Here is a 26,727-nt window from a genome sequence, read left to right as displayed (position 1 = left end):
CATAGACATTTTATTGTCTTAATTGATTTTGGATTAACTTTGGTTTGTCTGTAGGAGGAGGTTCCTGTTTAAAAGCAAGGGGTAGTAACTCCTCAAGGGGTGTTACTGATATTTAACTAATATTTAACTTTTGTTTCACTGGCAGACAGATTGGACAGATAGTTGCTGGTCTGAAAAGAGGAAAAAAAAGAAGTGGTCCCAATCCCATAGACAATAAAATTAATGGACACAGCCATGTCGTAGATTTCGACGGGGACCAGTGAAGTCTATCAGACCACTTTTCCGGTGATGGCTGAGCATTGCTCGCAGCTGCAAACTGAGCTTGACGACGTAGATGTGACGTGCCCAACCTGTCTGAAAGTTGTAAGTCTTCTGGTAGCTGTGCCAAGAGAAATCTCTTCGTGGATAAATGTTACTTCATATGAATTCACTTGCCACATATCAAAGTATTTTCAATCCATCAAAACGTTGCTGAAATATTTGTATTCTGATGCTTTTCATAGACTATGGGCTTCTCTCTTGACTGTATGCCTCCAAGCCCCCCCCCGCCTTAATCGCCTGCAAGCTTCTCCTGCCAATATGGTAATTTGTCTATTGTGCACCAGAAAGTTGTGTGGTTATGACACAATCTTTAAATGCTTCAGATGTAAAGTTATTTGCTGTCAAAGTGAGGCCAAAATGAATGGGAGTCAATGAAATGCTAACGGCAGGTGATGGCTTATTAGCATCAAAATGGTTCCATAGTAAGTACGCTTTGCGGAAGCTCGCTTACCCCCCTTGCACAATCCTCCTCCACAAGCTGCCTCCAATCCTCCTAAGTGGGCTCCTCCTCCCGCTCCTCCCTTACTCGTTTTTTTTTTTCATGGCTAGAAAAGGGAACATTCCCTGAACTCTCTTTCAGGCTCAAGAACTGCTACTCCCATTACCTCAGGAGTTGTTCTTTCTTAGTTTGTTCAGTAAAGGTGCAGACCGGCTGGAAGCTTTCCCAATAGCAACTTTAACACTGGACTCAACACTGACACTTTGATAATAACTTATGGCTTTTTTTTGTCTTTATTAGACAAATGTTTTTTTATTTTTTATTATTTTTAATCTATTTCTTTCTTGCTAAAACTGCTGCTGGAATTTTCAATTTCCTTGCGGGAGTCATCCCAAAAGGATTAATAAAGAGAAGTCTAATGGACCTGGCTTAACTTTTATTTCGTTGAGATGTGGATCTCTTTACTAGTTTGTTTTTTCATGTTGGTTAAAAGGATGCTGCTTTTTTATGCTTTTACTCTTCACTATCAATAGTTTGAGCGAATCCAGTCTCCCTAAGAGTACAGGATGTACAGAACGTGTTCTCCAACTTGCAATGCATTTCATTTACCCTAGGGGTTAGGAATCCTTACGTCTAATAAAGGTAGTCATTTTTGGCCTTTATTATTTACTATGACAGAGTTCTTTCCTCACCATTAACCAATAAGTTGAAGTTAACTTTCAGAAACCATTAAGCTATTGGAGTTTCCATGCACACATCGTAGAAATAAGCAACTAAAAACCATAGTCAATAAACTTAATCCAGGCAGTTACAGAAATATGAACAGTCTCTTTGGATTTAGAGAGAGGTTTATTGTGTTTACTGTAAACTTTGATCAACAGTGGTCTGATGCAGGAAAAAAATTGTTTTTATACTTGGGGTCCAAAGATGAGCTTTATTGATGTGCTCCAGACCTTATCCCTCCAGTCAGACTGACCTGTCTCATGATGCACAAGAAATGAATAGATCCACTCCTTTTAATAATCTGGGTATTTTAACTGATTAACCTCAGGTATGCTTTACCCCCGGAGCACACCATTTGCTTACCACTGAAACAAAGTCCTGCATAAAGATAAAGAACTCACAGGGGTGAATCAGATACTGATCATGGGCAGTGGTGAGGTGATTCAGATACTGATCACGGGCAGTGGTGAGTCGGCACGGTTGCCTATAAAAACAGATCTAAAGCCATAAAGCACTGTTCAGAGGTGACCTTTATTTGAAGAGCTGCTGTGTGACATGCTGTGAATTAGACAGCATCAACGCTCCAGAAATTTATGCCTTTGCGCGGGCTTGACCTCTAAGTCAACAGTATGTTGAGAACAACTGAAACGATCGTAAGGAAAACAAGGCTGTGCACACACAGCAATAAATGTATGACGATGCACGGTCGCTGGAAAGAAAAAATCCTCTGGTGGCTATCTGCCGGCGAGCCACTGTGACCACTGTCACTGGTTACAAGGTGAGCCACCTACGTGCACCCGAGCGACTTATTGATGTGATCGAGTTGGGATTTTTGCTTATCACCACAATATCAAGTCACCTTGTTCTTTTATTTTTTTTGTACTAATCAGAAGTCAACAACGGTGCTATCTAACCCTGATATGGAGCCAATTATATCCTTGTCTCAATCTATGGAGCTGTGTAGCGCATCCTAATGTGTTGTCAATTCAACCTTTTACCTCCTCTAGGTCTTGTGTCCTGCATGGCGTGGGTTTGCTGAAGTAAAAGTTTGGCCACTATTGATAACATGATCAGAGGAATCCGCTGCGGCGCAAGTAGATAAAGTCAGAAGATGACAATGTAATCTTACAGGCAGTTTCACAGGTGCAGTAGTTGAATGTAACTAAATACATTTACTCCAGTACTGTACTTAAGTTTAAATTTGAGGTACCTGTGCTTGAATCAAATCTTTTCTTTTCATGCTACTCCACTACATTCCAGGAGGAACTCTTGTACTTTTTACCTTACAAATTAAGATTTTTGACCAGAAAACCGTTTAAACAATCCAATGTTTTATTATAAATTAATGTAAAATATATTTTATTATAAGCTGAAGTAATTGGATGATAAACACTTACTTGACAGAACACTTTGGATCCTTTCCAGTTTCTTAAATGTGAAGATTTTCTGTATTGAGTCATTTTACTTTTAATACTTTAAGTAAATATAAATGTGGTGTATTTATATAGCACTTTTCTAGTCTTAACAACTACTCAAAGCGCTTTTACATCATACAGGAACCATTCACCGTTCAAACACATTCATACACTGTGGCCAAGGCTGCCGTACAAGGTGCCCCCTGCTCATCAGATACACACACACACACACACACACACACACATTAACACACCGATGGCACACCATCGGGGGCAACTCAGGGTTCAGTGTCTTGCCCAAGTACACTTCGACATGGGACTACAGGGCCAGGGATTGAACCACCAACCTTCCATTTGGCAGACAACCGCTCTACCACTGATCCACAGCTGCCCCATTGTGCTGCCCCCAAGTGCATTTACTTCATAATATATTTAAATACTTTTACTTTTAAGTAACATTTTCAATGCAGAACTTGTAACAGAGTATTTTTACAGTGTGGTATTTGTACCTTTACTTAAGTAAAAGGATCTGAATACTTCTTCCACCACTGCACAGGTGTACACCGACAGAGTTTGTACCATGAGCCTCTGTTTTATCACAGGGTTGAAGGAGAGGGTGAAGCTGTTGACACACAGAGGTACGGCTAAGCCACTTCACATCCCAATCGATCACAGGTTCACTCTACTACAAGTGGCATTCACCTTATAAAAGTAACATTTTGCTGCCCCGACTTTTCTGGGTACCAGACACTGGACTGGGCTTTGGTCCAGCCATAGCTCCAGGTACAGTACTACGCAGCGCTTCTGTCCTCCTTTTGTTCCTCACTCAAGACTCAGTCTGTCTGAGAATGCTTCTAGCTCAGTGCTTGGCTAGTGCAAAAGCAGGAAACAGATGGCTGGCTATTTCTGGATGGTACTACAGAGTGTCCAACTCAAATAAAGTGTTCTTTCACAGGATTTTAATGCCTGCTTAGGGAACTCCATAATGCCTTGGACCAAGAACTTGCAAATGGCCTGTGACAATGAGATTATTAAAAAAAAAAATTTAATTTGTAATTAATAAAATAAAATCAGGTATTTGACGTTATAAATGTCTCCCTCTTTACTTTCTTTAACTCCAGCTAATCCCCCCTCTGGAGGAGGCCTATTAACCAGGACCAACACTCTGCCCCTCCTGATGAGGCTGAGGACAGGCCTCCTCTATTTCCTTGTCTGATCTACGTCACTCAAATGGTCACATAATTATTGTGTGTCTTCACAGCTTACATAGCCGATACTAGCTGCATTGTGAGCCAACATTAATTACATGAGCGAGTGGAGTGAGTTAATAAGGCTGTTTAAAACACTTGTGAGGCTGCACCTCCAAGGACCGTTACCATGAAGTCATGTTTACCGATATGACACGAATGAACCGGCTGTTTATGTTCTCGGATGTAAATAAAATCATGGCACAATGATAAGCTCATCCATGACATGCCATCTGGCAGGCGCTGACAGTTTGAAATTACATTAATCCTTATCTATTCATTATGAAACGTGTGAGCATAGGTGTAGCAATGCCTTATCGGAGGTATGGGGCTTCAGCTGAATTTGAATTGATTTCTATTTATCTGGAATCCATTGCAAATTCCCCTCATGGCCGGCAATGTGGGAGGCAGCAACTGCTGCTCACAGGTCAAGTCAGATTCATCTCTGGCTATCTGATCAGCCCATCCCAGAGATGTGCTGTGCTGTGCTGTGAGTGAGAAATAGCACATTTTAGATTATAGCACTTGCTATAAAAGCCTTCCGCTGTAGTGAGAGTCTTTCAATAGTTTGGAACAGAGCATTCATTTCATCTCTGGGCGCTCTTTTTTAAAAGGCTATCCCACAAGGTCCTATCACTAGGAGGTTCAAGGGCAAAATAAATCAGCGATGACACGTCCCATCGTTGTTATGTAGGGCACAGAGGTCTCCTGTCTGCAGCAAGGGCTCAGGTTGAGAGATCCCCTTTGTGTCTGAAGCGGGATCACATTAACAGCCTGACTCATTACATTAATAGCGGTGCCACAGCAACATGAATAATGCCATTCCTTCTGTGGAGGGGTTACAAACCAGTCTCACAGTAGAGAAAGCATCAGACTATTATAAACCATAAATCCATAAATGACACACTGCCCATACAGGGAGACAGGTATATTTAGAGCTGTACTGGGTTGAATCCCTTAGCAGTGGATACAAGATGAAATGAGAAAAACCCATTGTTTAGATTTTAATAAGTAAAGTACTAATGGAAAGTACCAGATAAAACAAAAAGAAAAAGGATAGGCAAGGACTTCCAGGCAGATGCACACCATGTAGGTGCAACGTCTTGGATTTGTAACCGCTCCAGGAAACTTGCCACATGTATTTTCCTAGTGTTATCAAATAGAGCAAAAATGACAAATATATAATCTTCACAAAAAAAAAAAAATCTAAGCTACAAATGCATCGTAGCTCAATGCCCTTTATTGTTATGAGTTGCAGGAATGCTTGTGGTAGCTCTACCGGATCAGCAGAATTTGGAAAAATTCTTCAAAAGCTGGATCTCCTTTAACCTTCCACACCTCTTGAGCACCTTCCCCACCTACCCTAGCACCAGGGGATCCGTCACAAATCAAGGATGGGAAGGTCAATAAAAGCAAACCATGCCAGACTCTCTGACTGACACATCAAAAGTTCCCCTAGCAGTGCTCAACACTCTGCCTTCCTTCCCTTCTGACCAATTTAGCGGAGTCCGAGGGGAGCCCCCCCTAATCCATGCCTCGGAAAGTGTGCTTAATCAACCTCTGATTAAGTGGGAGCACGCCAAGGTGTCCGGCAACATCTTCACTGCACCCATCCACTCCTCAAGTCAAACATAACACACAGAAACAGGATTTATTTGTCTTCACAGCCTCCACTGCCAAATTACAAAGCAAACATTTAGTTCCTTCTAATTCCTCTCTCTCCCTCTTTCTCTCTCTCTCTCTTGTTGTTATGTGTGTCCCCCAGGTGTCCGGGAATGAATTAAACATCAGTATGTTGGTAGGAAGGGCACATCTTCTCCTGAAAGGATTGAATGCAGAGCGTTGTTTGAGAGGAGAGTGGCAGCGGAGGTGACAGTGGAGGCTTTGCTCAGCACGAGGACGTGGAACCATCAGGGAACCACTTTCACCTCTAACATCTGATCACCTTCATGAATAGTCATTTGTTTTCTTCCATAAGTCTCCCCAAGTAATTGGGGTTTTCCAAACTTCCACCATATGTGGAATTTGTGTATGTTTTTCAGGCCGGCATTTGTGGGTGCATGTGTATGTGTGTGTGTGCGGGTGGGTAGGTGTGACACGGAGTAAAAAAAGCTATGTATTTGTTGCAGGAGGCTTTATTACACTTCTTGGACTTACCTTACTGGTATTACTTAAGGCATGTCTACAATGTCCATATGACCCAGAAATGTAGCCAGACCTAGCTGCCTACACGAAAAAGAGAGACAGAGGCTCAAGATGCAGGATTTTAACAATACAAAACGCATGTCACGATGGACACACGTGTTTTTTTTCCATAAGGAGAGGAAGGTAAGTCATCTATGTGTCTGGCAGCAGGATGACAAAAAATACTATTGGTCCAATTTTATGAAACTTAATGGAAGGGTGTAGCATGGGCCAAGTAAGAATTCAATACATTTTGGAGCTGATCCGAATCTTAGGTTGAATACAAAAAATATTTTTTTTACTTCTGTTACAGTTGTGAGATAGGGCATTTGTATTGCATTCATGTGGTATCCCAATAATCGGAAAAAATGTGTCATGTTGGAAAGTCAGCTGTGAGATAGGGCATGCCTAGGCGGAGGTCTGCACTCTGAGTGCCCTTCTATTTTCTGAGTTAGTAGTGACCAGTGTACTCATCCTGTCAATATTGGTAGCGTTTGCTAACAGTGATTGAAGAAATATGACACTTTTAAAGTTGGTATTTCTGTGAGTGGACAAACACTAACCTTTAAGTTACTGCGGCATTGTTCTGTAACAAGAAGACGATCATCCTCCTCCTAAATCATGCCTACAAAAGCTGTGATTGGTTAGTCTCAGTAGCCAATGAGCACACACCAGACTCATGCTGCCTTCAAATGGACCTTGTGAGCTTGAGGTTACGTGTTTAAGTGGTTAAGTCATGAAACCGCCGCTGCTTGGCAACAACTCTAACAGACTAACTAAACAATTTAGCAAGCTAGCGAGCAAGAATCAGAAGGCAGAAAATACAAGGGCATAATGACAGAGAAAAAGATGAGGCTGTTTTCCTTAAACCTATTAGCAAGGTAAACTTCTAAGACTAAAATTTAAAATTTTTTAGTTAAAATAAAAAGAACTTCCAGGACCTCAGCCATTTCTAAAAACGTCAGCAAACATGTCACAACTCGTGAACTCTAGACTTTCAGAAGATTTCCACTTACGACGTTGTGAATACCCGATTAGTGGGGTGTTCATATGGACTCTTCTCGTAAACAAAGTAAAGACAACATGTGAAGGAAGCATTATTGAAATCACAGATACCCAGCTTTACAACAAACTCCAGATCCAGAACTCATTATCAAGATATCTGTCACCTAAAGAAAAACAAATTACCAACAGAACCTTTTTCTGCTTCATAAGGTAGTATTATATTGTTATGGATGTCAGAAGTGGCTAACACAGTGAGAGGATCTTATATGGATGTCAGTGGAGACTGGATTTTTTGCGTAATTAGCAACCAGGTTGTCCTTTAACAATATTTTGTCCTCAACACAGTGTTGCTATTGTGTTAAAACACAGCATCTGACAAGTGGATCATTTGCATAAAATAGCGTGTGCCACTAAAATAAAAAAATGTATGAAACAAAGAAAGACTAAACAAATGAGCAGTATTCAAAGAAATACCGAAACCCCCGACAATAGCTGTCGTGATGATGTAAATACTGCAGATTTTCTCACATCATGTACGTGTCTGACTCTCAGCTAAGAAAAGCAATGCTTATGAATTAAAGTAGGCGAGGTACGGCAGCTCAAATGAAGGGGTACGGTTTTTGTTTTTAGAGAAAGGTAAAACCTGCTGTGCTATACTCATACAACGAGGCATGTGAGTGTCCTCCAGGTCTTCCCATGATGCATCCTCTTGGAATTAAGGCTGCACAATTAATCGCAATATTGCCAAATCACAATATGGACTTGTGCAAAATCCAAATCGCAGAGTGGGGTGCAATATCAAAGGCAAAATATATGTCAAACCATAGTGAATGAAGTATTGTGGTACTGCAGAGACGTCCCAGCCTACAAATCCTATCCTTCAGACTAAATCCTATAAAAAGCACACAATCAGTGAAAATGAGAATGAAGAAAAAATGATCATTTCCCCTCAAATACCGTGAATCATATGGCAATATCAGTCAAAATAATCGCAATTTGATATTTTCTTCATATCGTGCAACCCTACTTGGAGGAACATGGTGCGATAAACTAATTCATGGTCTGTTTAGTAGGCAGAATAGATCAATGTACAGCGTTTAGACCAAAATTTGGCATCTGCTGTCATCGCTAGAAAAATTACATTTCAATTAATATGAGCTTTCATGTAGATTTATTCATATGCTTGTTGGCAGGCACAGAGTGGTGTGCTTGTGTTAAGAGAAGCTGTGCTGCACAACTGCAGCTTTGATTTCATTAGTTTTCTTTCAGTCTAGTATAATCGGGCATGAGCATGACGAGTTTAAAATCCCGCAAGCGAGTTATGAATCATTTCAAGGTGAAATATCTGATTTTCTTTTCTCCCTAAGTTGATTATCCAGGAAGGAGAAATGAGTCTCATATTTCAAGGCAGAGTTCAGTGAACTGTGGTCATGTGATTAATACCCTTGTCTGAGACTTAGCCAAAAAGCTAATGCCTGGCTTTTTGGCTTTACAATAACAAGGGATTTGTGTTGTGCATAAAGTCAAAATAAGAACAAAAAGTCAAAGGCTTTTTTTCAGAGTAAGAACAGACTCGGTAGGAGTGTGGGTTAAAAAAGAAACATCTATCTCCTCAGCCCAACTCCTCTGTTAAATATCTCCACTATTTCAGAGTGACTTTGATCAACAAAGTACTGTGCTCGTCCATTGGCAACACCCACATACAACACCACAGTCAAGGTTGTGTAATCTCTTTTGCATGACGTGTAACAGAAGAATCCTCCATTTTCAGCACTAAGCAACAGAGAACATGTCCATTGATATTGGATATTGGGTACTGACCTGCAGAAATGGATGACAAACTGATCCCTAAGATGGGTCGCTGTTGAAGTTATTAAAACTTGGTGTAAAGCATTTGATGTAACAGCGTAGTGAAAGACAAAAAGTGCAAAAAACAAACAAAAGCGATGAGATGAGATCAATCAGTTGCAGTCTGTACACGCCCACACAGTCAGAGGAAGAGTCTAATTAGCCCTACAAATCATAACACCTGTGAATGGCTATGTGAGAGCATGACAGGGTTAGTTCACCCAAATCACCAATCTGTCATCTGCTGAAGAGAATTTAATATTTTTTTGTGGGCATTTTGCGCTTGTTAACGATATGACAGCTCAGACATGAAAGGGGCGAGAGAGGGGGATGACATGCAGGAAACCGTCACTGGTCAGACTCGAACCCTGGACCTTCTACGTTGAGGAATAAACCTCTATACATACTGTGTATATATATAGATATATAGCCCTGCTATAAAGTATACTGTGTATGCAATGATGTTATATGCTGTACAGTGACGTGCAGGGTTGTCATGGATATAAACAAAAACTGAACAGAAGTAGCCACCACACACAACCAAACAAAGGTAAAGGTCTGTTATGCAATCTAAAGTTAAGAGATAGAATCCATATTATGTTTAAGGTTTAGCTTTTTTATCCTACAAAACAGGGTTGTACAATAAAATGTTCCCTCCATGCTACACACACAGAAAATATATAGTAGGGCTGTCTGAAGACACTCAACTATCATACTCACACTTTTACACTTATGAGATGTGCTTTCAAGTTTCTTGGGAAGAAGTCATTCAGTATTACAAAGCATTAAAAAGTGACTTATCGTCTAAAGCAATCTTAGTCGACTTAGACCAAAATGAATGATTAGTTGACTAAAAGGAGGCAGCCCTAGTAAAGTGAACAAACAAGGATTGAATATGAAAATTCACTACCCACTGAGCTAAGAGCCACCGCAGCAGAGAATTCAGTTACCACCCGATGCAATGGGTGACGTGATGGCATTTAGTATTGAGATCCCCAACAAATTTCAAATTCAGTTTTTTTGTTTTTAACAGAATAAATAGTCCCCTTCCAAAAACTGTTCAAACTGCTGTACTGTTCATGAAAGGTCTTATATTATTCAGAAGGACTAGGACATTTCTTCTGGAAAAACACAGTGCTGCTGAGTTTTCTAAATGTCAATAAACATTCTTTTGAGTGGCGGAAATGAAATTTGATTAAGTTCTTAACTAGTAAAAAGAAAACCTATCCACTTGGCTGGGGTGAATTCCATATTTTTATGTTATGGGTGAACTGACCCTTCGGTAGCTCTATGTGATACACAGATATGACTTCACTTCAGAAGATTTCATTGCCTTGGTCCAGTTAACAGCATGGTTCAACCCTTGGTTGTCTTGGTGGGTGGTAAAAAAGAGTGATTGAAAGCATTATTTAACCTTGACTTGTAGTTAAAACGATGATCTATTTCCTGCACGCTGAGCAGGATTACCACTTCTAAATTTGGAGAAAGAAAATTTAGGAGAATCCAAGGGGCTTTAATTGCTGAATCGTGTACAGCATTTGAATTTAAGATTAAAATCTCATGATATGCAATGTTAAATAAAAGTTGTGGAGGAAGACACCCCCTCCCATATCTGCCCAACCCACATTATTTTTCAATCCCTCCTTCTCTGCCTTGTATCAATTTTATTTTGCTTGTTATTTGCGTGTCAAGTCAAAAGGAGGTTGTCACAGGAGCCAGCTTGCTTGTCTCACGCACATGATTGAGGTAGCTGCAATTTATAACGTACCAGCCAGAGCGACAGGCCTCACTTATCTCCGGCCAGCTCTGCCAATGCCCTTTCACTCTAGCCAATGAGGATAAAAGTTGCGGGTTAGGTTACTTTGTCAAAAGCAGAAGAACCATTACAAATCTACACTATCCATCCTTCTGTAGGGCATGGAGCTATTCCCCTGGCGCAAAGCTGCTGCAGACCTGCCTCTCCTCAAAGCTGTCTGTCTTTTACTCTCACACCCGGGTAGCTCACAGGGGGGTTGTTATCACAAAGGGCCAATTTGTTATCCTGGTTTCACTCCATCACAGTAGCCATTATTTGGGACTTTTATCTATCAAGCAAAAGCTGTTAATGTGAACAAGAAAGTGTGTACTCCGTCATTATGCCACCGGGGCTAGTGACTTCACCTTATACTGAGTCAAGCTGAATGAACCAGAGGCAATTACTCCAGCGAAAGAAGATGACAACTACTATACGCTGATGTGAACTACCTTGAACTTTTAAGTTGCGCCCTGGTTGAAACACCACGTCTGATCCTTATGTTAATATTTTGTGTACTAATTGCACTGCAGAACAAAGCCCTTGATGGAGCAGGCACTTCCACTGTAGGCGGATCCTCCTATTAGCAGTACAGGGCTGACTACCAGATAATGCATCCACACCTGCAGGATGGAGCATATTTCATAAACCTGAGTGCAAAGTTGTGATTTATCACTTTCACTTATTACTTGAGACACTTGGAATGATCGATTGGTTTATCCTCCAAGTTGAAGCTATGTGTATATATCATATAGGAAAAAAGGAGGGCGAAAGTCAATTACCTGCCGAGGTACATAGGTGGGAGGATATTTCCTGAGAGTCAACCTCCATGCGACAGTCTCGTGCCCTTTGTGTCTCCATCATGCACTGTGACTTAAGCGTCATTATCAGACGGACGGCTGCTCAATCTATGCAAATGCACTCCATTATTTCTCCTGCACGTACGAATAGATTTTTTTTTTTTTTTTTTAGGAACAGTATAGTTGGTTCAGTGGAAAAGAGAGCCAAGCACTGTGCAACTCTATGCTGATTTATGACTTGTTTCTCTTTGATACAAGAGAGGGAAAATGTCATGGAGGTGTTACAGACATTAACATGAGACACTGTTACAGGTATCATCTAGAGATTGAAGAATTCAATGTATTTAGGTGAAAGAAATGAACAAATGAAATGCCACTGCCATTTACAATTAGGAGCTTGAAGCATTTTTTCCACCACATCAACCTGTGAAACATCTATTTGGCTTCCTGACATCTGATCCAGAAAGGCTTGACATCCACAAACTCATTCTCAGTCCGGTCCGATCACTTGTCACACACTCCGTGTGGGCTGCAGGCCCCCTCTACCCTCATCACAAGTCATCATTACACCACAAGCTGTCAAATTAAAACTTTTAAATTGTGTGAATGCCTCCTCGGAACTTTCCCTTTTCCCAGCAACATATTGCAGAGATAATTGAGGATATTAGCAGCCAGACTGTTACCAAGAGATGAAAGGCAAGGAGGGAGCGGTGACAGCTCCTCTCGCTCATGGCGGTAACGAGGGACTGTCAAAAGTCTCTCCGTGTTTATCTCGGATCATCTAGGGGGATTTAAAACCCTTACCTTCACAATTCCATTCTTTATGGCGCGTCCTTTATCCACAGTGATTTAGGAGGCTCAAGCCCTGCGCCGCGTGATGAATGAGCCTTCTTCACAAGGTGTCAGGGCCAGGCAGTGGTGGGCGGCGGTGACTCTCCCCACTCTCCCTCCCGCTTCATTTCTCTTTGACTTTCTTTTTCTCTCATGTCTTCCCCTCATTTCATTCCCAAATTGGGCTGATTAGATGTTGACACATCAGGTGGATTTACACATAAGTTATACTGCACAGGGCAGTATGGAAAAATTGTACAGATGATAGTTTGGTGACATTTGGACATTTGGTCTTTTGATTTTAAGGGGAAATTCAGATAACATCTAACCTTCATTTCAGGTTCAAGGAAAAAGCCATTGTTACTTGAAAATGAGTTACAAAAAAATACAATTACAACTAGCTTACCATCAAAATAAACCTACTGCTACTGTACAGTGAAATGGCGGCATGACATTTGAAAGACGAGGGCAAGAAGGGGTCAGACAAAGAGGTGCTATTTAGATGCATTATGGGAAGTGAAGGATCTAATGTTTCGGACGAAAAGTCAGGATATCTCTGCTGCATCCATTTTGACTGCTGAGTTTTTTTTCTTTTGGGAGTTCCCCAACATAATGGAAGAGCAATGTTAAACTGCTAGGGTATCCAAAGCTAATACACATGTGGATGGTTGTATACTTTTACCCATACAAAAACCCTAGCAAAGTAGTTTTAATCTTCGTCTGCACCCAATAGTGACTTGGCTTGTGAATTGGCCCGAAAAAAGAAAAAGTCCTTTCTGTAGTTCGAAGAACTCTTTTTGGTACGTTTTATGCATGTCTGCAAAATGTAGTAGCCAAGCTTTGCTAAATGACCGATCACTTGTAGCATTTTACTTGTATTTTGTGGTATCTACCTTGTAGTACTTTTTAATTTATCAAGTAACACCACTATTATTGAGGTCATGTTTAGATGGTAACTCTAGATTTGCAAAAACCCATGAAAAACCCTCGGCCTGCAACAGTATTGTCAGTGTAACCTATTAATGTATGTATACTGTCAATGCAAAAGTGCCAAATATGAGTGATAATTAAATACAATGCATCATGTATTTAAAAATCAAATGTACGAATCAGAGCTTGTGTAAAACTAAACTTTAAAGAATCTAACTTCATTTCATTAAACCACCACTAAGATGCACATCTCAGAAAGGAAGGAAAACTGAGCCTCCAGCAATCACAAACTATTACAAAAGTCAGGCACTCAACTCTGTATTGACGATGTCTCAAACATTTTATGCAACTTTTCTGCCAGAATCTCGCCTATAAAAATAGTTTTAAATATAAATAAAATATGCCTCTGGGTTTGCCCCACACAGTGTGAACAATGACTACGGCAAACATTTAAACAACAGAATTTTTTTTTTGGAAATGAGTTGGATTTCATTTGCATTTCCAGTTCATACATTTTAATTTGTTTTAGGGCAGCTGTCAGGCTGATTGTAGAAATTGTGTCACAGATTGAGATAATGCGGAATGCTAGGGAGAGAGCTTATTGAAGCCTTTCCCATTGGGGGAATAAAAAATGCCTCCCTGACACAGAAAGTGAAGTGTCATTTTTATTGACATTGTTATGCTGACAACATGTTAAGATTTGTTTTAAGAGTTTGGAAATCAAGCCTGCCAGATCCTTTGGGAGTGTGTACGTGACTCTGCATAAACATCACTTAATTAGCATTCAAGGGCGAAAGTAGATTCTCGCTGACAAGTCATGGCTCAATCATTTTAAAAACAGCAGGTTCTTTGTGTTTGTGCTGCTGTGAGTTTGGAAGGTTAGTCCATTAAGCAGAGTTCAGCTATGTATGAACAAAGAATATAATACAACACAAACATAATAAAACACACCGCAGCGTAGCAAGGAGAAGGATCACTTCAAGGTTACTTTAGTTCCACATTTTCAAATCAGTACTACTGTACATTCCTACAGTTCAGTATTAGTTTCCCTTATTTAAATTTCTTGTACTTCAAACTTTCAGTTTCAGGTCAATTTGGAGCAGAATGACAACAAGAAACCATTCCAGCATGTCCAAGCACCTTTTGAAGGCTGATTATTTCACATAGTCTGGTAAACATCCCTGATTAAACCGGTGCTTCTCTTTTGTATCGTGCTGACTGCTCTGACCACCGTTTTACTGAAGCATGATGTTAAAGTGTGTGGGCTAGCTGCTTTTTGCTAGCTCTGGTATTGCTGACTATGTTTTGGGTATGTCTCACTTTGAACAGTTTTCTTGGTCCATGACTTTTACGAAACACAAACAAACTTTTCTTTTGTATATACTGTATGATACAAGCAGATTGTCCTCATCCAGAAAACGACCCTATAGGTGTTTGTGCAAGCAGCTTATAGCAACTCATATTATATTTCCTTTCAGGTGGCGACCCCTAGTGCCTGTAGTAGTTAACGCAGAAGCAAACGCAAAATGAGGTGAGAAAGTATACCACAAAGCTTGTGTAAGGAGGCATCTATGAGTGGTATAAGTAAGTTTCTGTTGCCTAAACTTAAGTAGTTCTGTTTAAAATGGCCCTATCATGCTACACATCCATGGTATCACAGCATTTAATAGAACACTCATGTACTGTATGTGAAAATCCACCTCACCAAATCTTTCAATTCAAGGACTTACTTAGATTGACTGTAATGCCTAAGTATTCAGCCTGTTCTGTATGTGTAATTTTGGGAGTCATTGGCAACCGGCCTATTCTGTCATTTAGGTATGACAATGTATTGCATCCACAATACTGCTATGTCATTCAGAAAGATGATACCAAACATTTTGATCTGATAACAAGTAATACCAGAGAAGGTTATTGTTGATGATTATCCTTCTCATTAATACATACTTTGAACTCTGATTCGGTTTAATAAACCTAGAATCACATAGGATAACAATTCAAAAGTGGATGACATTACAGGCTGCTTTTGGGGCGGCTGTGGCTCAGTGGTAGAGCGGTTGCCTGCCAATTGGAAGGTTGGTGGTTCGATCCCCGCCCCTGCAGTCATTGTCGAAGTGTCCTTGGGCAAGACACTGAACCCCGAGTTGCCCCTGGTGCTGCGCATCGGAGTGTGAATGTGTATGTATGTTTATCTGATGAGCAGGTGGCACCTTGTACGGCAGCTCCCGCCACAGTGTGTGAATGTTTCCTGTAGATGTAAAAGTGCTTTGAGCAGTTGTTAAGACTGGAAAAGCGCTATATAAATACAGCACATTTACATTTTGGCACAGCCTGTCACAATAGGCGATTTCAGCCATTTTTCACTCTGTATGCAGCCTGAAATCTGTCTGCCTTTCTGAAGAGTAACAAAATGTGTTTGACCTCTCCTTCCTTTCTCTTTGGTTGCAGATCTGTGTGCTTTTCTCCTGATAAGAGGAAGGGTGGGATACTTTTCACCATTATACACTTTGCTTTAATGTATTGTTTGAAATAGCCTTTACACCCCGACAGCAATAAATAACTTATGGGCTTTGAAAAAGGATCTGCATGTCTGTGTGAGGAGACGCTACTTTCAAATCTTGCAAGCTTTTCAACATTACCCGCCCTGCCTTTATCTCAAACGACTGCAACATTTTCACTCTCACTGTTAGGGGCTGATGGCTGGTGAGTATGACATGTAATCTCTCCTTTGACTGTAGGTGGTGACAGTGCTGTAGCATGGGGTCACAATTTAGCAGCAAATGGAAGAAGACAAATCTGTATTTTGGGCAAAACTCAGCAAGGTTCGACTGCATTATTTCCAATCTGCAAGTATTGATCTTCTTGTCAAAATCGATATCTGATACTAAAATGACAGACGGTATGTAATACAGGTTGGATACTGATGGTATTTATCCAAGTAAGTAGGCCTACATATGTCAGTTATACCTTATGCTAGAGTTTGGTGAAGTATGAGGAGGCCGATGGTATGTTTCTTTCCAGTGGAGGCCTGTCATTACATGTTTTTCTGAAGTCATGGAAACCAATTAATAAACTTTAGTTTTTTTTAATAAATAATGTAATACTGACAGCTAGTGTTTAAAATAGTTACTGCAGTACGAATTCAAAATACTGGAGAGTCGTCTCCCCCGCCCCTTCCTCCCCAGACTCAAAGTTCACGTTGGTTGCCAGGCTGAGACCGCAGCATTCACAACAATGTAGCTAGCTACTTGTCTCACGTATATTACTCCACAGCACAGCGGAGTAGCTAATGTTAAATGCTGCCTATATTGACAGTCATAAAAGGCCGTGCTCATGCGGAGCTATATTCCCAACTAACAGACAAACTTCCTCGGCTTACAATTACAGTAGGAGCCGCTAAAAATTCCACAACCTTTTCCACCTGACTGAAACAATCGCTAATCACACTGCTAACTCACAGTCCTCTCTTCCCAATTTGCAGCCCCCTCTCTTGGCTTAAAATGACTCACCGCTGTCTGCTACGGACAACGGAACACGCTGCACGTTGTAAGCAGCCGTGGCCCACTTGCCTGGTCCTCCGGTAACGTTACCAGTTAGCAGAGTTAGCATGGCGGTGTTAGCTAGGACCAGTCGGGATCACTTTACTCGCTGTGTCTCAATTGTTTTTGCGAGTATGTAAACAACTCAAGTACTATAGCTATATAATTCAATGTGAGAGCACAAATGTCGAAATTACATAACAAGCCCGTCCCTAGTAGCCGTGATAAATTAACCTAAAGCCAATGCTTACCTGTTCAGGAGGAAATTAGTCAACTCGGCGTCCTTTTGGGCTCCAGACTGTCTAAATCTTTGAAATACATCTCCAATATTTACCCGGGTTTGTTACGTCGCCAGTCACGCAACTGTTAGAAACATGCCGTTTTTTTTAGGTCGGGTAGACTATGTCCGTGATGCCGTTCGTTCGTACAGCTGTAGCGCGCTGGTTTTACGTTTTTACAGGTAGACCTGGCAACCCGGCCTGGCCGTCCAACTGGGCAGTTGATATCAACACACAGGCCAAAACACTAACAGAAATTCCGTTACGGAATGGAAATTACAAAAGGTGAAAATACTGGAATTAGCATTGTTGTCAGAAAAGATAGTATTTATGCTTTGCATGTTTCCTTAATATATAATGACACATTGGGGTCATTTTTGGATTCATCACAAAATATATTCCATATTGGACCGTTAAATTTGTTGTTATCTAAATACATTTGTATAAGGGACTGTTCGTTTTTATTTAAGGGGCTACCGGAGGAGTTAAGGGATCTTTAGTCAAAATAGACTTGACCCTCCCTTCGCCTGCAATACATTTTTCTATGACCATCCAAAATAATTGGGAAAAGAGGCATGATCCTCCCCAACCATTTATTGATGCCTTTAATTTTTTTAAATTTATTTTGAAAAGCTTGGGACGGCACCAGCCGGGAGACAAGCATGAGACAGGAGGGCCTGAGACGGGAAGTCTCCAGGCAGTAGCCATAGCCGACTCTGCTGAGACTGAGAGCTGCATGGGAAAATATGCACCAAACGTGCCACTTTGAAATGTTGCTGTTTTCATGAATACAAAAGTTGGGTGACCCCCCCCCCCCAGACTAAAAAACGTTGGGTGACCCTCCCCTCAACAAAGAATAAAAAGACATGACCCTCCCCCATTTTCCTCCTGCGGTCCACTCCGTAAATGACGAATGGTCCCTAACTTGTTTGTTCTAGTTTCAGTTTTCATTTAAAATAATATGCATAACATGAACTGACCACATAATACATGATCCCCACTTTGCATAGCAGGAAAACCTACTGCACTATACTACTAAAATATGCTTAAAACATGCCTGCCCACATCACAGTAACATGACATAATGTGACATTACAAGACTATGAGATAAATAAATAAAGTATGCTATGCTGGATTTTGTTTTGTTTTTCTGACACTGCAGTCTTCCTGTCTAATGTCCATCATTCGCCTCCATCCAGAGGGAGACATATGAGTCTCCCTGTCAATCCATCTCCCTCCTTTACGATTTGTCTTGCTGAGTGTCAATGTCACATGTTAGGGCATTAGCTGTGAAGACATCAGTGGATGAGGTCAGCGCTGACATCGTGCCTCTATTAAATCAGTGAAAGTGTGAGAACAAGCCTCACTGTCACATTGGGTCCAAGCACGCTCATAGTCGAGGGAACGTTTTATCCTCTGTGTTGAAGACGCTATCAGATGGGTGTGGCGACCAGGCTTTTGCTGAAGCTCGCCTCCACACCTGGTTTCACCACAAAGCCGACAGCAGCCATATGTCGCTCAGCTCCCATCACAAAAATGGAAATAAGCAACCCAACCTCACTGTGATCCCTCTAACCTTCAGCTGCTTTTTTTCCTTGAGTATTTCAAAGCCAAACCAGCCAGCAGATGGTTAAAGTGACAACAGTCTGGTATCTGGCATATAAATTGCTCTCCAAAACAGTAAACACACTCAGTAGGACATTATGGTTTAAACTGGGATAACGATGCAAGGAATTAGTGTTTTATTAAAATATATGGAAAGGGTCCATTTACAAAAAATCAACCGAATGAGCAATGTCTATTGCACAGCCATCTGCCCTAGAGTTGTTAAGTTGGTGCTAAGTTCCTGTCTGAATAAGTCTTGCTTAAATGCAAGTCGTCCTATCTCTGTACAATAATCATGCCTTTAGTGCTACCGGGTGTTGCAAGTGCATTAAGATAAAAGCGCTAAAACAGTGTTTGTGCTGCATCCCAAATGGAGGCTGCTAAGTGAAGTAGCATGCTGTTATAGGAGTCGAGGGATGATGGTAGCATGAGTGCTTTTCTGATTGGGAACACTTCACACTGCAGGGGTTTGCACTGATGCCACAGCATAATTTTGTCATATATCTTTTTCTCTTACTTTTTTTTCTTCCCTTCTACATCTCTGAACGTATACTGAGATAATTTATCACATTTGCTCATTTAGCCCATGTTTTGGATGCCAGCCACATCACTAGTCATAATGTGATTTTACAATTTCAGGCTTCTGTTGATTTTATTTTTTCAGACAAATGACTTTGAAGACTGTGAATAAAAGACTTTTTTGGTGGGGAGCTGATGGCACAGGGGAGCAGGATAACTTGTGATGAAGAAATTCACAGTCAGAATGTGCCGATGCGCTCTCGATACAAAGAAACTGTATCAAAATAGGCAGGAATATAAAAGCCCCATCAGAGTATTTAAGGGGGGTTGGTGCCGAAACTACTGTTCCCATAATCCAGTAAGTCACACCCTCAGCTGGAGAGAATGCTGAGAAAGACTATCGGCTTTACACTCTAATTCACCTTCCATAGACTCTTTTTTTTTTACTGAGAAGCTTAAAATGGATTAAGCTCATAGGCCCTGAGATGAAAAATAACAGAAAGGTGCATTTCACCATATAGCCATCAATCTGCTTCATGTTAAATGACAGAGCTGATCACCTTGAGAGCTTGTTTTTTGGCTACACTGAAAGATAAACACCACTCTGTGAAACTGAAGCTGAGGGATGATAGAGGCAGATGGCGAGAGTCCTGGTTGCATGCCTGTTGCAGATTGAAACGAGGACCATCCCAGGGCCTAACTATGAACCTGCCGTGATTGTGTCACCCAGGCAGAGGTCCTTAACGCACCAAGGAGCCTGCAAAAGCAGCGAGGTCTTAAAACTCCAGGCGGGCCCCCACAACCGCTCTCTGACGATTCTGAAAACATTCTTATAAAACTGTGAGGGGATGAGGAAAATAAATTTGTTGTGATGTTTACGAGTCTGCACGGTTGAGGGCATTGGAGCACTGCATAATGTCATCCTACAACAGGGGATGGGAAAGGGGACCTTGGCCCTTACTCTTTCACACAAATGCATACATGCACCGAGCCCGATAATGAGAATCCACCTCACCAAATCTTTCAATTCAAGGACTTGCTTAGATTGACTGTAATGCCTAAGTAATCAGCCTGTTCTGACCCACCTTGTCCTCTGCCAGGATTTATAGCACCCAATTACTGATCTCTATTACCCGGTGTGCCAAGGGGATGGAAATCAGACGAGTGGACAGACGGCCAGCGCTCTGTCTGCCGGTCTGGGTGACCAGGTGATGAGAAGGTGGCCTCCGCTCCTCCCTGCTTTCCGCCCATCTTTCATATCGCATTACATGGCCAGAGACTGGCAGAACACTTTTAATATTCTCTCAGGTCTTGAAACAGTTTTGTAGGTTCGGGGCTATGTTGCTGAATATAATTTGTTTCAGTTTCTCATATCTAGAAATATGTTTGGTGTTGTTCAACTAATGAACCAACAGTTTTAATGAGAAGCAATAAAGGTATTAACAGCACAGTCTCTCCCTCAAGGAATTTGCAGTCTTGCAATCACCAAAAAATGAATGCAGCCAATACCTGCAATATTGTCAAAATGTTCCAAGAAAAAATTCTTTACAGTTCTTTAGTCCCTGCAGTCTTTCACGTAAAAATAATCAAAGTCAGAACCACTTTAACAAGCCAAAGTCAAATAAAATCCACTCTATAAATTTCAACAAACCAACATCCTTGTAACTATAGTGAAGGACTTTCCCCCTAGAACTTAGCCCCAGGCTCTTTACCCCTCCCAATACGCATCTTTGATTTACTGTTTTCAGAATTACAAAACAGAAAAATCTCTAAACTAATACCTTTGGGTTATGAAGCATCTTAGCACCACTACAAGGCATATTAAGATGTACAAGTTTGACCTTATAGGCTCAATTTGGGGCAAAAAAGGTAAAAGTGAAAAGACTAATTAACTAATTAAATTTCCCGTCTAGCTGCATGTCCTAGCACTGATGGCAATGCACACAAACAGGTCCCATTTACTTACAGTACTACAATAAAGAAAACTAAAATGGTGGTACATTTGATCACAATTGTTAAGGACAATGAACATTCAGCCATTTTGAGCTGGAATAAACAACACATTAAAAAAAACAAATATCCTATGCCAAATCCTTGAGGAACTCCATAATGATTTTGCCTGCATTGTCATTTTCTACAGAAATTCTATAAATCATAAAGATGTACTTTGATGTATTTTTTTGTGATTATGCTCTACCAGAACAAATTAATATTTACTTAGCACTAACAATATGAAATATGAAAAGACTGACTTAAATCAGTGACTGTATTAATTAATTAATAGTATTATTATTAACACACCCTGTCAACATTAACACTATTATTTGTTCACAGAATACAGGATCAGATATGCTCCTACATAACAAGCATGCACACATCACACCGGTAAAAGAATGGGATTGTACGCTCCTCATCGATTAGTCCTCAGCTGAATTATGTGAAACAACTACAAGCAGTTGCATTGACGTGTGTAACCCATCTGTTGTGTCCTCTTGGTCTTTTATTCACAAAGAGAAGCATTGTTGATCCTTTTTTGACGAGCTTGTTTATAGTTCACAATGAAAGTGGCAAAAAGCTGCCTTCCTGACAACACGTGAAAAATGAACTCTGACACTCACAATGAGAAAGTGACTCACAGAGAGAAACAGCTGCTCCGACAAGAGCCTCAGTTTGTTACAAAGTCTCATACATTTTCTTCTGGGCAGAAGTTTCAGGTTGGATGAGTGATTTTTTTAACAGCACAGTGGATCAGTGCTTAATAATGTGGCCTTGCAGCAAGAAAGTCCTGAGTTTGTCCAGGGTAAACCCCTCCTCTGAACCAGTGCATGCTGGGATAGGCTCTATATGTAACAGGATGTAATTAAAGTGTTCTAACCGTATTTGTGTGTAACTAAATTGATTTTTTTTTAATGCTTTGACATTTCTTTTATTTATAACATCAAAGCCCACAATATGTCCTGTAAATAAAACAACATTTGATTGGAATGCATGGCAAGAGTGTGCATGCTGCTTTTGAAATATTCAAGTTGAGATCATGGATCATTTATTGAGGGCATTTGAGGCCAATTTACAAGATTTTGAAGTAATGAAAAAAATATTTTGGATATGAAAGGGTTGTGTGTTTTTCAGCTATTTGGAAGAAAAAAAGCAGCTCCCAGAGGTACTTTATTGGAGCATAACTCAGTTAGTAAAACAAAAACAAAATGTTCTAAATATTTTGAAAATCTCTCTTTTTGATTAACTTTAGAATTATTTCCACGTGCATTTGTGATGTATCAACATTTTGTTTTCCTTCATCTACGGAGTCAGGGCCATGTCATATTGTTTTATTTTAAAGTGGTTTACTCTAAGGGGCCGACCTGAAGCGTTAAATATTAATTCACAAAATAGGTTGGAAGGAGCGACGGCTGTGTAATTGTTCTGAAAAAAGTAAAAGTGGAATGTTTTGACGAGTGCTTTGCGTAGCATGCTTTTGGAAAGCTCCAGTTAGCTGCTAAAAAACATCTAGCTCTAGGTAACAGTGTGGATCAGGTAATGTAAATCAGCTCTGAAGCTTTGCCGTCCTATTCATCGGCTCTGGTTGTGTTCAGAAAACTTCAGATAAAGTCACCGAAGCACAATGACTAACACACATATCACTGCTAGTGTCTGAGGTATGTTTAAGGCAACAAGATATTACATAACCTAGACTTGAACTCGCTGACATCTCACATCCTTAACACTGAATCTAGTACAGGATGTCTCTTTTTACCCACAGGCAGCTTTTAAACTGCACATGTAAGCTTTGTTGTTTTTGTTGGCTTTTCTTTATTTTCAGTTATTTATCAGTCAGTACTAAAGTATTGAAAAAAGTTTAGATAGGAAATATTACAATATGTCCAGTAATCGTGCTGCCTGAATGAGGATAGATTTGATTCTTTTTTTAGGGTCAAAAGACATTTGAATGTTGTAGAAGAACCTACGCCGACCCTAAGGTAGCCTTCCTTTAAACAGCATTTTAATGCCCACATTCTAATATGAAGCAGGTTCTGATTACATAGACATATATTTCAGAGATACAGTACAGTACCTAGAAATCTAGACACACCCTAGCAGCAGCAAATGCAATTTGAAGCTAGGGTCGGTCTTGCAACTCTCCTTTGGCTTGCGAGCTGGAAAAAACAAATTCTGGTCAGGCCAATCACATCGTTTACAGAGTCGGTGGGCGGGCTTATTGTAATGACGTCAGAGTTGCGACGGGTCTGTGTGAATTCCATGCTACTTGAAAACAAAGAAGATGGCTGCTGCGGCTGGCGAACAGCAGTCTTTTCAATCAGCTGACTTTGGAAGATTTAGAGTTAAGCACTGAAGTCATTCTTAAAAAAGGAAGATGTGTTTAAAGTTTTGCCGACCGGATATGCCAAACGTTTCTACCAACAAGCGTTGCTCTGGTTGGTTGCAGCGCTATCCTACTGCGCGCAGAGGAAAATTGAAAAGACAACCGTTTATCCCGCCCCAACATCTTGATACATTGATGTGTGTCTGGCTTGTCCGGCTAACAGAACTGTATATGTCAGAGAATATTTTACTGAAATTTTACTGAAAATATGTTAATTAACAACATGTCCTCAAATTTTGATAATCCGGTCTGCATTAACTTTTGCTCAAAAGTAAGCTGTTGCAAATGAGTTGTATATGAACATAATTTCTAGTAGACATGGTTGACTGGTCACACCCATTGTTGTATACACCTACAGTATCCTAATCAGTCAAAAGACAGTTTTATGCTTTGTGTTGATGCCAAAATTTTTCCTATTGGAGCATGAATAAAGTGGGTCAAACTGAAGTGAATAAAAATTAATATCATGATATCAGTCATTGAAAATTGTAACAAGGTAGGTGATTGGATGATACATTAATGGTAAGGGACACAAAGTGAAGTATTTCTTTTCAGAAAATTTGCCAGAAACCTCCGAGAGAAAACATATTGACTCAACAGGAGACCTGAATTCTTCTCTGCCAGACACTACAGAGTTGTTATAAGAAATGTCTCGCTTTGGAGACTAAACTCATGAGCACCATTTCATAATTCCTTTCATAAACTAACACTAAGCTTTTTGTGCTTCATTGATCTTGTTGACAACAACAACACAAGGCTTTCTGGAGTTCTGAGGTAAAGTTAATGTTGTGAGGCGAGGGCTACCAACTAGTGGAAGACAGCGGTGTAAACTATAAGTCTGTAAGAAGAACTGGTGTCTGTGCTGTCCTGACAAAGGCATGGGTCACCGCCACGGCCGCCATCGTCATTCCAGCTGCACGCACCAGACTGCATCAGAGACACTAAAGCCGAATTCCCAGCCAAGTCGGAACACACACTTTCAAATTAATTTTACATTACACACCTGAACACACGCTATTGAATCGTGCGTACGGTGTTCACTTTTCACAACAATCGGAATCCTGCTGTTGACTCTTAATGCATCGGTTGGGGTAATAACATTGAAATTACTTCTTCCATTGACTGTATTCAAGACACTGATTCAAATAAGCATGCTTGATACTCAAGTGTGGATTATTTCCTCTGTACAAAGCTGTACCAAAGAAAGCTGTGTACAATGAGGTCTGTGGAATAGTTAGAGCGACTGGGACATTGTTGTTTTGGAATTTTTTCAAATGTTATTATGTAATGCTTTGTGCACATAAGTAAAGTCATCCAAAGTCTCCAAATACCTTTAATGTTTATTAGCCTTTAAGGTCTTTAGCTGTTTGTATGGTTGACCCCACTCATGATTTCACAAATGCAGGCCCTCAGTGTTTAGCTCTTTCAATTAGATGATACAAAAAAATCAGACCAGTCAAATATATTCGGATCTACTACATCGCACTTGTCATCATACGTGTAGAACTACTCTTTGATGGCAAAACGGTCAAATTTAATCAAAACTCAATCGCAGATCAATAGATGATACTGTATAAACGTAATCTGACAATCAGATTGAATTTCCAATTTTATTTCTCTTTGTATTCAGTGTTACATTATGATGGCTGTTTTTTCAGTTTGGGACGGGTTGTTATTTTGTCCTAACCAATCAGCAGCGTGTTATGTATCCGTCCAGTTTAAAAAGTTGATGAACTGACGATGGGGAAAGTGATGGTGAAGTCTGGAACCAGGGCCGGAGGCGGACTATGTAATAGGTGAATAACTTTGTACTATGAATAGAAATAAGAGGTTGGGGTTGAAGATCACATACAAAATTCTATTCATTTCCATAGGGGGAAGTGAAAGAAATATCAACGTCTGAGAAGATCGGCAAAGAAAACACCAAAATCATTTGCATGGCTGGATACCAGGTGTTGTTGTTGTGATAACAGATCACAGATCCAAAAACATTATCAGCTGGACCATGAAGGGAAAAAGTTAATGCTATTAATTGCAACCCATTAAATATTCTTACAAAACAAACACACCTGCTCCTTTAACAAGATACAAGGGTCTGTGTTTATGCAGTGGGAGAAATATTATGAATTATTTGGGAGTTAAAGCGCTGAATTCCTCAAGCATTAATTGAGGCTCTGAAATCTCTGATATTAGCTTCACATGAATCATTGTTAATTCCCATGAATCCATTACTGTTCCATGTGCAACTAAAAATAGAGTCCTGATAAATCAATGGGGACATTTGAGAGTGAAGATGGGGGTTGATGCTGCTTGCTTCTGAAGCTTCCTTTTTTCCCCGTAAAGCACAATACTGCTGCTTCTCGTCAATAATTATTTCCCATAATTCACCCTTAGATTTCTGTGCTACGATCGAAGGCGGAGATACAACAGACCTTTAACAGACTTAACAGACTCCCGTTTGTACTTTCGTCAAGGCCCTTTCATAGTGCACAAAGCATAGCTTTTTTTTTTACTGGCAGTAACCTTGACTTGAATATTTCTGTAATGACAGCAGCCTATTCCTTGTTTATTCCAACAATGAAAGGAGGCCTTTGGCAATTTTCCTCTAAGTTGAAAGGAAGCATAATCCATTTGAAATGGTGTGGCGATCTTCTCTACCGATTGCATTGGTCACAGCTCAGCAAGCGTGCTGCCTTGTGTGGAGACAGTGACCCCCCGGACCTGCCCTCTTCTCTGCTGCACTGAAAGCCTTAACAGACGATGGGCATTGCATGGCCTCACTCATGCACCGGGTGCAAGGGCAGACAGGTTCATCTGTACACAATCACAATGGAAGGCCGCATCCCAATCCAATTGCATTTCCCCTCACGGGG

The 26,727-nt window shown here is 40.5% G+C and overlaps 1 protein-coding gene and 1 long non-coding RNA gene across 5 annotated transcripts in view; one reads left to right on the top strand and one right to left on the bottom strand.

Moving 5' to 3' along the window:
• rbfox3b (RNA binding fox-1 homolog 3b) overlaps window positions 1-26,727 on the bottom strand; it is a 456,818-nt gene that overhangs the window by 415,927 nt on the left and 14,164 nt on the right. The window contains exon 1 of one of the 4 annotated variants that reach the window (XM_032538180.1): window positions 17,326-17,564. The exons of the other annotated variants lie outside the window; for them this stretch is intronic. The gene's annotated coding sequence lies outside the window, so the exon portion shown is untranslated. Of the gene's footprint in view, window positions 1-17,325; window positions 17,565-26,727 lie in introns of those variants that run through there. 4 annotated transcript variants of the gene reach the window in all.
• Window positions 12,190-26,727, top strand: part of LOC116703444 (uncharacterized) — a 19,919-nt gene continuing 5,381 nt past the window's right edge. The window contains exons 1-2 of the long non-coding RNA XR_004335437.1: window positions 12,190-12,200; window positions 25,160-25,163. This is a non-coding gene — a long non-coding RNA (uncharacterized LOC116703444). The remainder of the gene's footprint in view (window positions 12,201-25,159; window positions 25,164-26,727) is intronic.

The sequence above is a fragment of the Etheostoma spectabile genome, chromosome 15 (assembly GCF_008692095.1).
Source record: "Etheostoma spectabile isolate EspeVRDwgs_2016 chromosome 15, UIUC_Espe_1.0, whole genome shotgun sequence".
NCBI classification, from domain to species: Eukaryota; Metazoa; Chordata; class Actinopteri; order Perciformes; family Percidae; genus Etheostoma; species Etheostoma spectabile.
This window is presented reverse-complemented; position numbering and strand designations above follow the sequence as displayed.